Source organism: Protobothrops mucrosquamatus, unplaced genomic scaffold (assembly GCF_001527695.2).
Source record: "Protobothrops mucrosquamatus isolate PMUCROS unplaced genomic scaffold, P.Mucros_1.0 scaffold1482, whole genome shotgun sequence".
Lineage (NCBI taxonomy): Eukaryota > Metazoa > Chordata > Lepidosauria > Squamata > Viperidae > Protobothrops > Protobothrops mucrosquamatus.
This window is the reverse complement of record NW_015387659.1, coordinates 282,097-296,448: the sequence shown is the minus strand read 5'-3', so window position 1 is coordinate 296,448 and position 14,352 is coordinate 282,097. Positions and strand designations below refer to the sequence as shown.

At 38.4% G+C, this 14,352-nt stretch overlaps 1 protein-coding gene across 1 annotated transcript in view; it reads left to right on the top strand.

The window, feature by feature from the left end:
• The first annotated feature begins 10,981 nt into the window (after positions 1-10,981).
• The window catches only part of PDCD10 (programmed cell death 10), a 38,141-nt gene continuing 34,770 nt past the window's right edge, over positions 10,982-14,352 (top strand). The window contains exon 1 of the mRNA XM_015822162.2: positions 10,982-11,154. The gene's annotated coding sequence lies outside the window, so the exon portion shown is untranslated. The remainder of the gene's footprint in view (positions 11,155-14,352) is intronic.

Sequence of the window (14,352 nt, the reverse complement as noted above, 5' to 3'; positions counted from 1 at the left end):
AAATCTAAAAAGGAAGGTTTCAATTTTCACTTGACATACAAAAAGGTAAGATTAACATACTCTTCTAAAAATTCTAAACTTTTATCTTTTTACATGACTGCATGCAATTAAATTTAACTGCATTTAAATAAATGTTAACTATTTTACAATTCCCCCTCAACTTTCAAACCATAAAGTGTCCTTCAATGCCAATTGATAAGCCAGTGTAGGAGGTGACCATACTGGGCCCAAGGGAGGGATCAAATACATCATCATTCATGAATCCCTTCACGCCCACAAGAGATCTAAATCCAGTTCACCTTGAATTCTTTATCTACTGCCAAATTGCTTTGGCCATCAGTGGTTGAGCTTAAGCTTGCAATAAATCTTTATACCCATTTGAACTGCCTGGCTCTCCTGAGTTCCCTGGTGCTTGACAGCCAGGCTTTATTCATCATAGTGTGATGAGCCTGCTCTCAACTCTAGCTTCTCACTGTCTTTTTAAGTATCCATGGATCCGTGAAGATGTAAAAACAATCACTTTGCTAATAAGCAACTGAAAGTATGTAGCTTGGATTCTGATTCTGATAATTATCATAGGAGAAGGAGATATGGGATAGCAAAGGGAGAAATCTTGAAAAAAAACACCCATATAGAGTTTTCTTTGGGATGAAGAAACTTGGAAATGGAGGTGAGGGTTGGCAGCCACAATGCCTAAAACAGAGGGGGACAGGCTCTAGTACCTGCTGAAGATGGATTGTTCATTTCAGTCCAGAGAAAGGATAGCTAGTGATTCTAAAATGGATTATGCCATGTTTGTGCTACTGAATTTTGTCCATTTGTGAGTGGTACAAAGTCCACAGAGCATTCAAATAAAACACTATTGGGAGAACAATGCTGAAAAACAAGAGGACCAGTATCGGACCTAATTTACTCATTATGGAAGACACTGAAGATGAATGAAAGATCAATGACTTGTCAAAGGATCACCAGCTGGATCAAAGCCAGCTGCTAGTTTATCTGACTGACTCAAAAAAAGAGAGAAAAATCTTGTCACTAATGTATGTTAAATCATTCTTTAACTCTAAAATTAAGAAAAGTAGTTGGGGAAGAATGAGAATAGTGCACCTATGTGTTATATTAAATTAATCAACTAATAAAGGAAATGTGGCTTTGTGTTACACTTGAATAATGCCCCAAATTAGCAAGGTTGGACAATTCTCTGGTCACTGTTGAGGAGTTTGAAGGCTGCAAAGTGAGTGGGATCACATCGCACATATGTTTGAATTTGCAGACTGCAAACGGCAGAAAAAAATAAACTGTCCCTATTCTCTGAAAGACTATGAATCATTAGAGCAGTTATGTTATTTTCCAGGCTTATGTAGCTGCTTCATAAATGGTTCCTGGCTGTTTTTGTAAACAAAAACCATGTCAGTTTGGAAAAAGATGCAGCAGCTTTAATGACTGAAAGGGAAGTGCTTTGTATCCATTATCATGCAATACAAAAAAAAAATCTTTTCCAAAATATTTGCTCTGCTCTCTAAGCCCTTTCGAAAATCCCTCTTACAAAGACAAAAAACAGTGCTCCAAGAACTTACAGCTAAGGCTCTTGAGAATAATTGTAGATGCATTTGTTAGTATCAGGAGTAAAAGAAATATTTATGATAAACCCTGACCTCAATTAGTGTGAGGAAAAGTGAGTGGATATTTGCAGGCTGGGGCATAAGAACTTCCATTAAAAGCAGGTCAGTATTTTAATGAAATCATTTTATTCTGATTTCTTTGTTACTATCCCCAAACTATCTAACATTTATTTATTTATTTAAATTTATGTTGCCCATATCGCTATTCAAAGTGAATTTACAGCTGCTTTTCTCCAAACTGGTGTCCTTCTAATGTGTCAATTTCATCTCCCAGAAATCTCCAGTCAGCATAGCCACCACTGAACATTCCAGAGGTTGAATCTATACTTCTGAAGAATGTCCAACTTGGGGAAAGCTATCCATCTGGTTTCCTTCACATCTTTGAGTCCACTGTTCTAACATTCAACTTACCTGCGCTCTGAATTTTGTCCTATAGTTTTAAGAACATCTGCTATTCCTGCTGGCTTAATAAAATACAACAAAGAATTTATTAGCTCCCAGTGTCCCATTATTTTCAGCCCAACTATATTACACAGGTAATCCTTGGAATTGCTATTACTAAGTGATGCAGTTGTGAAGCAAGACATCACATGACGGCGCAACTTAGCAAAGGCAGTTCTGGCAATCCTGGTGGTTGTCCTTAAGCAAGGACTATGCAAGTTGTTAAATGAAGACTCCATATGACTGCAACTTCTGACTTCTTACCAGCTTCTCCACTGACTTTCTTTGTTTGCCACCCATCTTGCTGCAAGGTGACTCTCATATTATCAATATGGTGTGTGAATCTAGTGGTTTTGGAAAAATCCAGCAAGATTGGGTAATGTTTTTGTGCAAGAATCTGCAGAATGAAGGATAAATGAAATGTTATGACCTGTTACTTTCACTGTTAACGCATATGAAAGAAACCCTCTTTAAAAAATAACCCTGATTGAACAGGCAAATGAGAAAGAAAGATAGATGCCTAAATTGATAGATCAACTAAGGACAAGTTATAATTAATTTTAAGACAGTTTTTTTCCCAATCTGCATGGTATTGCTTCTACATTTACATAAAGTTTTTGAGGGTGGCGGTGTTGAAAATTGAGGATATGTTGTTCTCCTAAATCTTGTGCATTGGGGATAATCATGTATGTTGCCTACAGCAGATGACTTCTCATGGAGATAATCTAATTATGTGGTTCTTAAGACATAATAAATAAATCAATAGCAGATGACAGCATGTGACTGAAAAAAATAAAAGGATCGGTAAGGGGCCACCAGAAAATTCTAAGGCTAAGTCTTAGAATTTTCATCCACTTGGATGAAATAATGGCTTGAATCAAATTCTGAATTTGTTTTTTTTATTCTGACAAGGATGATAAATGAGTAAAGATACTTGGTTCCCAAGCTACCTAATAGTGGGCTTAATATTTTTCTTACTTCCCTAAAGGAAGAGTGGAAAATATTGCAAAGGTAGGCTGTGGTTGCTCTAAACACCAGAGCACAAATCCCAAGAAAGTTTACTGAGAAGCATAAGCCCCACTTCATTCAAAAGGATTTGTTTCTAAAGAAAGCTATTCCCAAAATGCATCCAGGGAGACAATTTTCCTGTGATCAAGGATCACATTTAACAAAATAAAAGAGCAGCAAGAAGACCACTAACATCATTACATACTTGCAATTAGCAAAAGCAAAAACAAAGTTGGACTTTTTGCAGAGGGTTTTTTTTTTTAGGCCTATGTTTTGGGCACTTATAAAAGTTAGAGGCTGCCTGGCAGCAAAGCAACTCTGAGCAGGTTACATGAAAAAAATAGGATAAGAATAAGAAAGAGCAATAATGTTAAAAATCAGGAAAATCAGATTACTTTTTAGGGGAGATTATCAGGAATGAACAAGGCAGCTGAAGTCTCTGCAAAACACTATAAATTAAATTTTAAAAATGTCTCCCAGTGATAGCTAGATGCACTGCTGGGGTGGACCAGGTGTTACAGGATGGGTGCTGAGGACTGAATGTGGTTTATCAATTGCAGGTTCCCCGTTTTCTGCACTATGATTGGAATCTGTGCCATAGTCCAGGGCTTTTCAACCTTTTCACCCATTGTACCACTTTTAGGATATGGCAACATCCGAGTACCACCAGTCGCTTAGCAAGGTGTCAAAAACATGATGACCCAAAAAAAAAAAAGGAAAAAAGTGATAAAGTACAGGTAGTCCTCGACTTACAACAGTTCGCTTAGTGACTGTTCGAAGTTACAATGGCACTGAAAAAAGTGCCCCCCAAGCCACAGCCAAGCAAGATACCTACCTGCCCGCCCGGCGATGCTCTTCCTCCTGTCCGAGGTTTTCATTGTTGTGGACATTTCTGTTGAGGATTGGAAGCGGGGATGGGGTGGGAGGTGTTTAGTTTTTATTCCTCCCATCTGCTGAGTGGTTGCAGCAGGTTTTGGTCACTTCACAAGACCCTGAGACCGTCATAAATATGAATCAGTTGCCAAGCATCTGAATGTAAATCACAAGACCCTGGAGATGCTGCAATATTCCAGCTGATTGGCGCTTCTTCTGGGCTCAGCAGAAGTGCCAGGATCAGTGCTGAGCTCCAGCTGGAGCCTGGCGCTGATCCGGGCGCTTCCACTGAGTCCTGACAGCCCCGAAGAAGTGCTGATCCTGGTGCTTTGGCTGAGCCCTGACAGCCTTGCAGCTCCAGCCATCTCTCGCTCAGGCTTGTGCAGTGCTGCCACCGGTTCAGCTCATTCCCCTCCCCCGCTACCACTTTTCTAGGATGGTCATATACCACCTGCCAGGTGCCAATGTACCACAGGTGGTACCTGTACCACTGGTTGAAAAGTCCTGCCATAGTTGACCTGTCGCTTTGAGTTGGAAGGCGCAGGAATCCTAGCATTAAATGCTAAAATAGGTTTGACATTGTTTTAAAACAGAAGGGGACATGCTGTCCGGAAAACCTGTCTGCCCATTTCATATAATCACTGATTCTCCTCTGATTTTTTTTCCTCTCCACCAAGGTGTTTCCTCTCCCTCTTTTTTATATCCATGACTATCCAATTGTACTCTCCAGTTTCTGTAGATTGATGAACCTTTCAGCTGCTCAGATTATGCACCTACTTTAACTTTCTATACTACATTGCACTGAAAATCTCTCCTAGGATATGGCATTGGGGAAAAAAAGAATAAACTCCAGTCCAAGTAGTTGCTTTGCTCCTACCCAAGTCATCAGCATTATGCATCTTTAAATATTTATGTGCAACTAATTCAAATGTGCTCACAGCCACATTTTTTATGATTGTCAAAGTCTCTTTTCAAACTGCATCATATTATCACTATTATGTTATATATTTACACTGCCTTCCCATTATAAACTACCTAATCCCATTTTAGCATATTCTAGTATTTACCAGTAGTAGCATGACCAGGGAGAATCTAGAAACAGAGGATCTAGAAAAACAATCTGGCTGCCACAACTACACAACTGAAGCTGCTATCTTGAGTTTTTTTTCCCCTATGGCCCCAGTGCCCCCAAGACAGTCCCACGTGTGGCCATAACCAGCTCTTCCTTGGGAAAAAAAATGCACAAAATATCCTTTTCAAAAAGTCCCTAAATTCAATACTCTGCATTGAATCTGCAGGTTATCTGACATTCTGGCAATACTCTACTTCAGTTTGCTCATTATATTTTTCTGTAGAAGGTTTTTTTTTAAAAAAAAAATTAGGCGGGAGGGAGGGAGGGAAGGAAGGAAATTAAAGACAAAAGCCAAGACTATTAATTTGGGGTGGTGCTATATTTGTACGGTGACCAATTGTCCTCCTTTAGGGAGGACAGTCTTTCTTTTGTACTAATTTAAATAATAATTAATAGGCATGTAAGCATAATTACAATATAAAATGTTATTGTTACAAATATTTTTATTATGCATTTATCATATTATAGTGCATTCTGTATTGTTGCAATGAATAAAATGTTTTATTTACAATATTTTTTTTTCTTCAATTTATTTGTGGCCTCCTCATTGTAAAAAAGTTGGTCACCTTAATATTTGTAATGTTGAACAATGATCACCTTTGCTCTCCCCCGTGCTTGAGAAATCCATTATTCTGTAGGCAGTGATACATTCCATACATTTTGGTATATAACTCAAAACTACATTTACATTTTTAAAAGTATAATGATCTTCATGACACTCATACGAACAAGCTTATGGATATCAAACCAGAATACCACATTACAGAACAAGTCCTTCATCTACTTTATACATCAAACATAAGTAAATTAATAACTAATCCTTTTTAATTCTCTGGGGAGTTAGTAAACATGAAAAATAATCATTGTCAAATTACACTGTTTGAAGAGCATAGGAAAAGTGCTCAATAATTTAAAGACCTTTTGCCATTGATTTGCTAATCTAGGTTTTACTAACTCTTTACACCAGAGTCCTTGCAGATAATGGTAATTACTCAGATGGATCTCCATTAACTGCTTGTAAAGAGTACTATAGATTCAGGATTATCTGAAGTATGTTCCAATAATGATAATAATTCATGAGTTTAGGTACTGTAATCTATTCTTCAGCAGGAAAAAATATAAGCAGAAGAATTCTTATTATTAAGCTAGTGATTTAGTGGAGTGAATCATAGACACTGATGGCCTAAACCCCTCATTATTTTCTATCAGCCTCTCATAGTATCCTTGGCATATTAAACATTCAAGCCAACTTTTAATCTGAGGAAATTCAGAGAACAAATCAGGCATTTTAAACCTCATTTAAAACCACTCATTGCATTTATGCCAGCTCCCCTGTTAACGTAATTGGACCAAGAGATTTGCTGGACAACATCCTGAAGTAAAATCTCAGAAGCAAAATTTCTCATACAATCTCTGCTATGGGAGAACAACTACAGCAGTTTTGTCTACTAAATCTGCTGATGATGTTACCTAGTTTGGTAATGAAACTTTCAGAAACTAAACTGAAACAAGCTTGGACAGCAAACCACAGCCAAAATCTAAAACCCGAGCTACAAGTATTTTCTATTATTTCAAAAGGGTAAAGTGCTTAAGACGATGCTTATAATTTCTCTATATCTGTGGTAAAGGTAAAAATATATAGGAGAAAGCATCTCCAATACATCTCATTACACATCACAATTTCCAGGTATTTATTTCTACTTCACACATTTAGTGAACTGTTGCAAAAGTGAGCACAGAAACTTTCTCTGGTCTATGTAACCACTTGTTTAAATAATTTAATGGGTATAAATAAGAATAGAAGCATAATGTGCATCAACATCATAACTGGACAAAGTGCCACTTATATTACTAGGGCATTAAAATTCTTCTCTGTGGAAAAACCTAGAATATCTGGAACTCCAGCTTAATAAAACAAAGGCAACTAACAGATATAAAAGCATGCCTGGCAGGAAGAAAATGAAAAGAGTAAGTTTTTTTTTGGGGGGGGGGGGTTCCTTCTCTTTTAAAATGCTAAATGCATGGGTCCTCCAATAAAGCTGAAGGTTTAGAACAGTGAAAAAGGAATATATCTTAATAAAACTAGCCTGTAAAATTCATTATCATAAGGTGCAATGATGGTCACTAATTTGAATGCATTTGGTTAGTCTATAAATCTTAGATTTAAATGCGCATCAGCCTGATCCAGAAATGATTTTGAACGTTTTAGGACAGATAGAGGTTACATTCCCTGCATACTCTTGACAAAGCCATAATGTGGTTTGTCTTAGTTTTTTGTATGAATCAAAACAACTATGGTTGAAAAAGCCAAGGTTCAGCGTAATATGTGAACTCTTGCAACCTATTCCACAGTAATAACTAAATAATAGCTTAAATGAAAGCAGAGAGAATGAATAATTTATGGAAAACTACAGATTGTTTAACCTGAAGTTGCAAAGTCTAACTTACAAATTAGTTATAAATATTTTCTTTAACAGAGGTTTTGTTTTTTTAAAAAAACGAATGATTACAAAAATGAGGCTTCCGTTTAAAAGAAAAAAAAATTCCTGTTGTTGTGAAGGGCAATTTTGCATCTTCTAAAGAACATGTGAACTTCATTAAAAAATGGTATAGAGCAACCTATGGTTTTAGGTTGCATGTGGTTCTCAGGTTAATTTCAAAATACCTCTACAAATAATCTGTTCAGATCTCTTGCAAAGTACTTGCTTTTCCCTAGCCATTCCATTCAGCAAAGGAAGAAAAGATAACAGAAAAAGAAAAACTGATGATCTTAAAACTCAGGCTCCAAATCTTCCTGCCACATTATGAGACAATCAATATACCCACATACACAAGCAAAGCTTCCCCATGTTCAACATGAAAAAGAAAGCAATGTTTCTCATTATAGGTGCAGATCTACACTGATCAGTTAGTGTTATATCCTAGCTGAGATATAATTAAGAGCCAGTTTGGTCTATAAATTAAAAGCACCAGACTAAAAATCAGGAGATTGTGAGTTCTAGTCCTATGTTAGGCGTGAAAGCCGGCTGGATAATTATAGGCCAGTTACTCTCTCTCAGCCCAACTCACCTCACAGCATCGTTGTTGTGGGGAAAATAGGAGGAAGAAGGAGAATAATTTATGTTCTCCATCTTGAGTTACTTATAAAGTAATAAAGGTGAGATTTTAAAAAATCCAAAAAAATCAAGAAATAAATTTAGCTTAATATGTATCTGGATAAAATATGAGTATATAAAGCTTCAGATGTATTTGGAAAAACTATTTCAGAATGCCTAGGACTGTGAACACAGTATTTTTCTGTGGCTTATTAAAACAGCTATGTGATCCTGAAAACAGATGTGGTTGCTTTAATGAATTCCAAATCAAATCAGCAGTCCATTCTTCAGACAAGCCACAATGTGATTTATTTGGCATTGACATAGATGCTAGTTTTCATCAAATTCTTCAGAATGAAAGATGAATGGCACAACACACATCAGATGAAATATAAAGAGCATTATCTAAACCACATATAAGGATGAGATTAAACCTATAGACTCTAATTATATGCAAAGCTTGGAATAGGAATATGGATCACATCATATCACATAAGCAATCAGAAAAAGCCCAAATGCTTAGAATGTTTTAATTCACAAATCTGTTATTTTAAAATTGCTCTATATTTGCACTAAGTAATTAGATATATATATATATATATATATGTTGTATGCAGTAATAAATATACCCCATAAGTGGTCATATCATAGACTTTAGAAATATGTCTTTATAAGTAAACATTTTCAGGATTATATGGTTTATTTTATAGGTATTCCCACTGAAACTAAATCCCACTCAAGCTTTTATTGTCATGTAAAGACAGATAAGCCAGATGGTAATTTTATTTTGGCAGAACTTCAATTTGGAAGTAAATAATCAGGGATACAAACATTCCTGCACCTGGTTTTCTAGACACCTAGAAAATTGATTAGAATTTAATATGAACTGATATAAAATGTCATGCTGGCATTTAAGAATCTGAAAAACACCTTTCCCTTCTACATATTTCTGTTACAGTCTACACATTAACATTTGCATAGCATAATATTAAGATCCATTCTTATTAACTGTCATTACATGTGGAGGGGGAAATGTGAATTGCAACATGTTAAGGAGACAATATTTGTTTTAAAAAAGAACCAGGTATTCAGATCAATCTGACAACACTCTACGGGTAGAAGAAAATAACTGTCTTGGTATAGGGACAGACTAGACTGATGTTCTTTACAGAGCTGAAGACCTATTCACATAGATCTCAGCCTGCAGTTTAAAAAGAAATTTAGGCATTTCTACATTCCTCTTTGAAGTGGTAGAGTCAGCTGAAGTGAAGAGACTTAATGATCTTCTCAAAAAATATTTCTAGAATATCTTATTGTGCAGAGTAGTCGTTGCACAGATTTACACAGATATCAGTACTATGCAGTTCACATAAGACTAACCTAATCAGTGCTAATCAGAAAGACTCATAAATTATTTCTGTATCCACATCTTGATAACTGACAGGTCATTTTTTCCATTTTTTTAAAAAGATGAATTTCATATTTCAGTTCACATGAAAACAATAACAAAATTCCCAATGATTTCAATATACAAAAATTAGCTTATTCTAATACAGATGGAGATACACAATCCACAAAGGATCATGTTAATGGTCAGACAATCAATATAAAACTTTCACGGGATTTATTGCACCAACTGCAACTCTTGTTAATGTTACAGGATACAGTAAGTCTAAATTGACAAGCAACCATTTATCTTTATATTAACCCATAAAGGCCAATTCTCAATACTAAAAGTATGCATTTTAAAGTTCTGCTCGGGTGCTACAATTGTTTAAGATGCCCTGGCAAAGGAAACGCTTGAGAAAAAGACAATGAATGAAACTCACGGGGTCTTCAGTTAAAAACATAATTCTTTCTGATCGTCTAGCAGAAACAGGTATTTGTAAAAATGTCAGGAAAAAGTATCAAGCCTTGCTCAGAGGAATATATGAACCTTCACGTAAAAGCTGGGAAAAGATCTAGGAATACCTGTATACCTACCAGAAAGATAGAAAGAAAGGAGAAAAAAGAATCAAACCAAAAAGATTATCATGATGAAGAGACAAAAGAATTTCCAAAAGATTTCAATAAGAATTACCACCACCCCCAAAATATATTTGGAGTCATTTATTCTACTGAAATAGAAGATATTGGGATATTTTTTTTTAAAAAAAAAAGCATTGTGTTTTTGTGAATGAGCGGAAAGCTCTTCAAAAGGACATAAGATGTACTTCGTTTACCGAGCGATGGGAATTTTTTGTTTGAAAAGGATCCCCCTTTTAAGGCTGCACAACACGCGAGATGGGCGCTCCGGCGTTCCCCACCGGAGCTGCTTCACGGCAAGCCAAGACACCCAAGGAGGAGGCGTGCTGGTGCAGGAGCGTCTGGCGGCGCTTACCTGTCCGAGAGAAGCCCTCCGATGCAAGTCGCAAGGGCTTCAGGTGGGGCTTCCGATCCCGTCAAGCTCAACCAGGTCCTGGGCGCTGAAACTGTTCGAGAAACAACAACACCGCCTCCAGGATCGCTTCTGTCGCCTCTTGTAGCGCCCGAAGACTTTTACTCTCCCCCACCCATCCTTTTTTCCCGTCGCCCCGCCTCTTTCTGCCTAATACGGTCAAGGCCTCGCCCACCACTCCGACTCTGGCTTTTAATTGGTCTTCTCGCTCACTGGCCCCTCCCCCTCCCCGCTCGCCTTGTAGCGGCCTCTTTTTGTCACCGCCACCCCCCCCCCCATTCCCGCCCCGCTTTCTTTTGCCCGAGGCCTCGCAATGCTTTTCGGGACCTGTAGTTTTTCTGGGAAGCGGACTACAGGTCCCATGGGCTCACGCGATCGCCGGCTAGTTCCGGACAACGCCTGGTGTGTGGTAACAACGGTGGCAGCGGTAGCGGCGAGAGAGAGGAGGACGCTGTTTTTCCGGCACGTACTTCCGGCAAGAGCGACGGGGGAAACCTGCTCGGGGGTCCGAGAGGCTTCGCGGGTCAGGTGAAAGGGAGAAGTGAGGTAATGTGGCGGAAGAGGCCCCCTTCCTCTCCCTCTTCGGGTGTCGCCAAGGCAGTGGTAGATTTGCGTAAGGCCTGACCACCCCACAGAGGTTACGTCGACCTGTATGCGTAAGGGGGATTACAGCATCGGGGGGGCGGCGGCGGCGGTGCATTCGGGCCTAGCCCTTCCATGGGAGCCGCGAGAGAAAGTGGGGGGCAGAGACTTGTCCCCAGCAGAGTGGGGGGAAAGGGCCTCCTTTTTTCTGCAGGCGCTCAAACCTTTGCAAGGGGAGAAGCAGCTTCTGGTACCCGAAAGGATTTAGGTACGGAGTGGGAAGGGTGAATACAGGTCGGTATCGTAGTTGTTTGGATGAAGATGTCCGCGTCTCGGTAGCTGTGAGGAGAGTAAATACATACATACATACATATATACATGCATGCATGCATGCATGCATGCATGCATGCATGCATGATACCGAGGGTGGGAAACGACAGCAACCTGTCTCATTGAAAGAGGGAGGATAAAAGCGAGGAGCATCTGGAGGAAGAAGGCTCAGCCTTTCTGATCTTGCTGGGGGAAGCTTGTCTTTCTTGGAACCTGATTGTGTGTGGAGGGTCTTGGATATCTTTGGCAGGCCTCAAGTGGTGGAATTAAAGCTCTTCGTTGAACCGTTCTATTATAATAAATTGCAGATGGTTGTAACAGGGGGACTGACTACCTTTGCCTTAGAAACTGTTTCAACCTGTCTTCCATGAAGACATAAAAGTACTTCACCGGAGCAGTTTATATGATGCATCTGCACACACCCAAAATGCATGCCCATTCTTGGAAGGATGTGCTTGTGGAGGAAAGGAAAAAATGGGAGCCACTAAGGAGGAAAACTTCGGTGTTTCTGCTTAGTAATAGTGAGGTATCTTGTCATATGACAAGATCTTAGGGGATTATATAATTCAAGACAGTTATTCGTACTGTCCAGTTTTATGGGATTTCTCTAATTTGGTCAGGAATAAGTATGTTTAAAGGAAACACTGAAATGGCTTTTGTTTAAATATGGTATTTTTTCTGTACCATATTGATACTATTAACATTAGTAATGAGCTTCATTCTTGAGACTCTTGTTCTGTATTCAGGATGTATTGCAGTTGTTTTCAGTTGGTCAGAGTGAAACTTTAATGATCTAAGTATAGAAGTGCTTGGGTTTGCAACCAGTGATCCTATAATCTATTCCATTATACTTTGATGCAATGTTTACTCAGTATCAAAATTGGACACGGGAGAACTTTTCTTGTCATAATGATATTGTCTTGTTCAATAAACCTAGGAGCTTCTGCATTCAAATATTATGGATGGCCAAAGCATGGAAATGTGACTTTTGCTTTCGGTGTACAGAAAGAAGACATTTTCACCTTGGTATTCTTATTCTTTCAAATGCATCCAACCACCTTTGTGCTTGGGAGACTAAAGGGCGTAATATTAAAAAATGTAAATGTGCCTGGTTTGAAGGTATAAACATTTAGGTCAGAGGTTTCCTACATCACAATAAACTGAGTCACATGCACTTTTTTGTTTGTGCAGTGCATATTAAAGTTATTTTTACAGTATATGGTTGGACTATTGCAATGCGCTCTACATGGAGCTATCCTTGAGCATTCAGAAGCTACAGCTGGTGCAGATCGTGGTGGTGCAGGCAGTTTTGGCAGCCCCAAGACTGGCCCCTGTAACACCACTACTCTGCGAGCTGCATTGGTTGCCAGTCTGCTTCTGGGTGCAATTCAAATTGTTGATCATCTTAAAAGCCCTTCACGGCATGGGTCCAGGTTACTCGAGGGGCTGTCTCACCCCACTGGGATTGGCCTGTACCACTCATACCAGCAGAGGAGGCATGCTGCAGGTCTTATCAGTCCGATTATTCTGGCTGGCAGGGGCCCAGAAGGAACACCTTCTCTGCTGTTGCTCCTGCCCTCTGGAACATCTCCCCCCAATGTGAGGTTGACCCCAACCCTCCTATCCTTTCATAAAAGTTTAAAGACATGTCTTTGTCATTGGCTTAGGGCCCCAAAGGGGGAATAGATCCCACCTCCCCCCAATGTGGGATCTGCCCTCCCCACTGATGTTTGATTTTAATTTAGGTATGTTTAAAATGTATATGTATAGACAACATATGTATATGTATATACTTTTATGACTGTGTGTAATAGCATTGTATCTAAAAAAAGCAATGTACATACCTTAACTAAATTAATTTAAAATACTTTATTGCTGAAAAATACCTTCTGAGCATCGTTGGAGCCTTCAGTGAGTTGTAACATTTTTGTTGGTGGAGCATCTTGATAAAAAATAATGCAGTATCTTTAAATCTCAATGAAGCAAAACCCAATAAAACAAGATATGTGGTTAAGGCTGGAGAGAGGCTAGAAACCTTGATTTCTAGTCCCACTTTAGGCATAAAAGATAGCTGGGTGACCTTGGGCCAGTCATTCTCTTTCAGCCCAACTTACCTCACAGGGTGGTTGTTGTGGGGAAAATAGGCAGAAGGTGTGTTGGATATGTTCACCGCCTTGAATTATTTGTAATAATAATAAGGGTGGGATATAAATATAAACAAATACAAATTTAAAAACTAGAAAATGAAATACTTTAGACCATTATAAGAAAAAAAATCTTACATATTGTATCCTTTCAGTTTTTGTTATTTTAGTGACAAGAAAATACATGTAAAATTATCAGAGAAATTAGTTATACTAAGAAACTAGACTTTTAAAAGTCTATGGTCCAATTACAAGGGGTGCATGGCAAACAAACTATACACATGTGCACAATTCACTAGACTGAATGTGGTCATCTGGTTTGTCGTTCAGTGTGTTGTAGCTAGTCACTCTGTAGTCTCTTGTAAAGAAAATAGCTTTCTGAAAGTACTTATTGTGCTAATCCAGTTCAAATACACCTAAGCATGATATCCTACCCTTTCTTAAATATTGTTTATATAACTCCTATAATACTGTGTTTAATCATAGACATTTTAGATTTAGATTTTAGATTTTATTAAATTTATACCCCGCCCTTCTCCCGGAGGACTCAGGGCGGCTTACAGCCAGTTTAAAACAATGATACAATACAAAATTTAAAAAGATTAAAAATAACTATTTAAATTTGGCCGCTTCTACTAAAAATTTAATTTAAAACCCCTTTAAAATACCCCTAGGCCAGTCCTGCCTG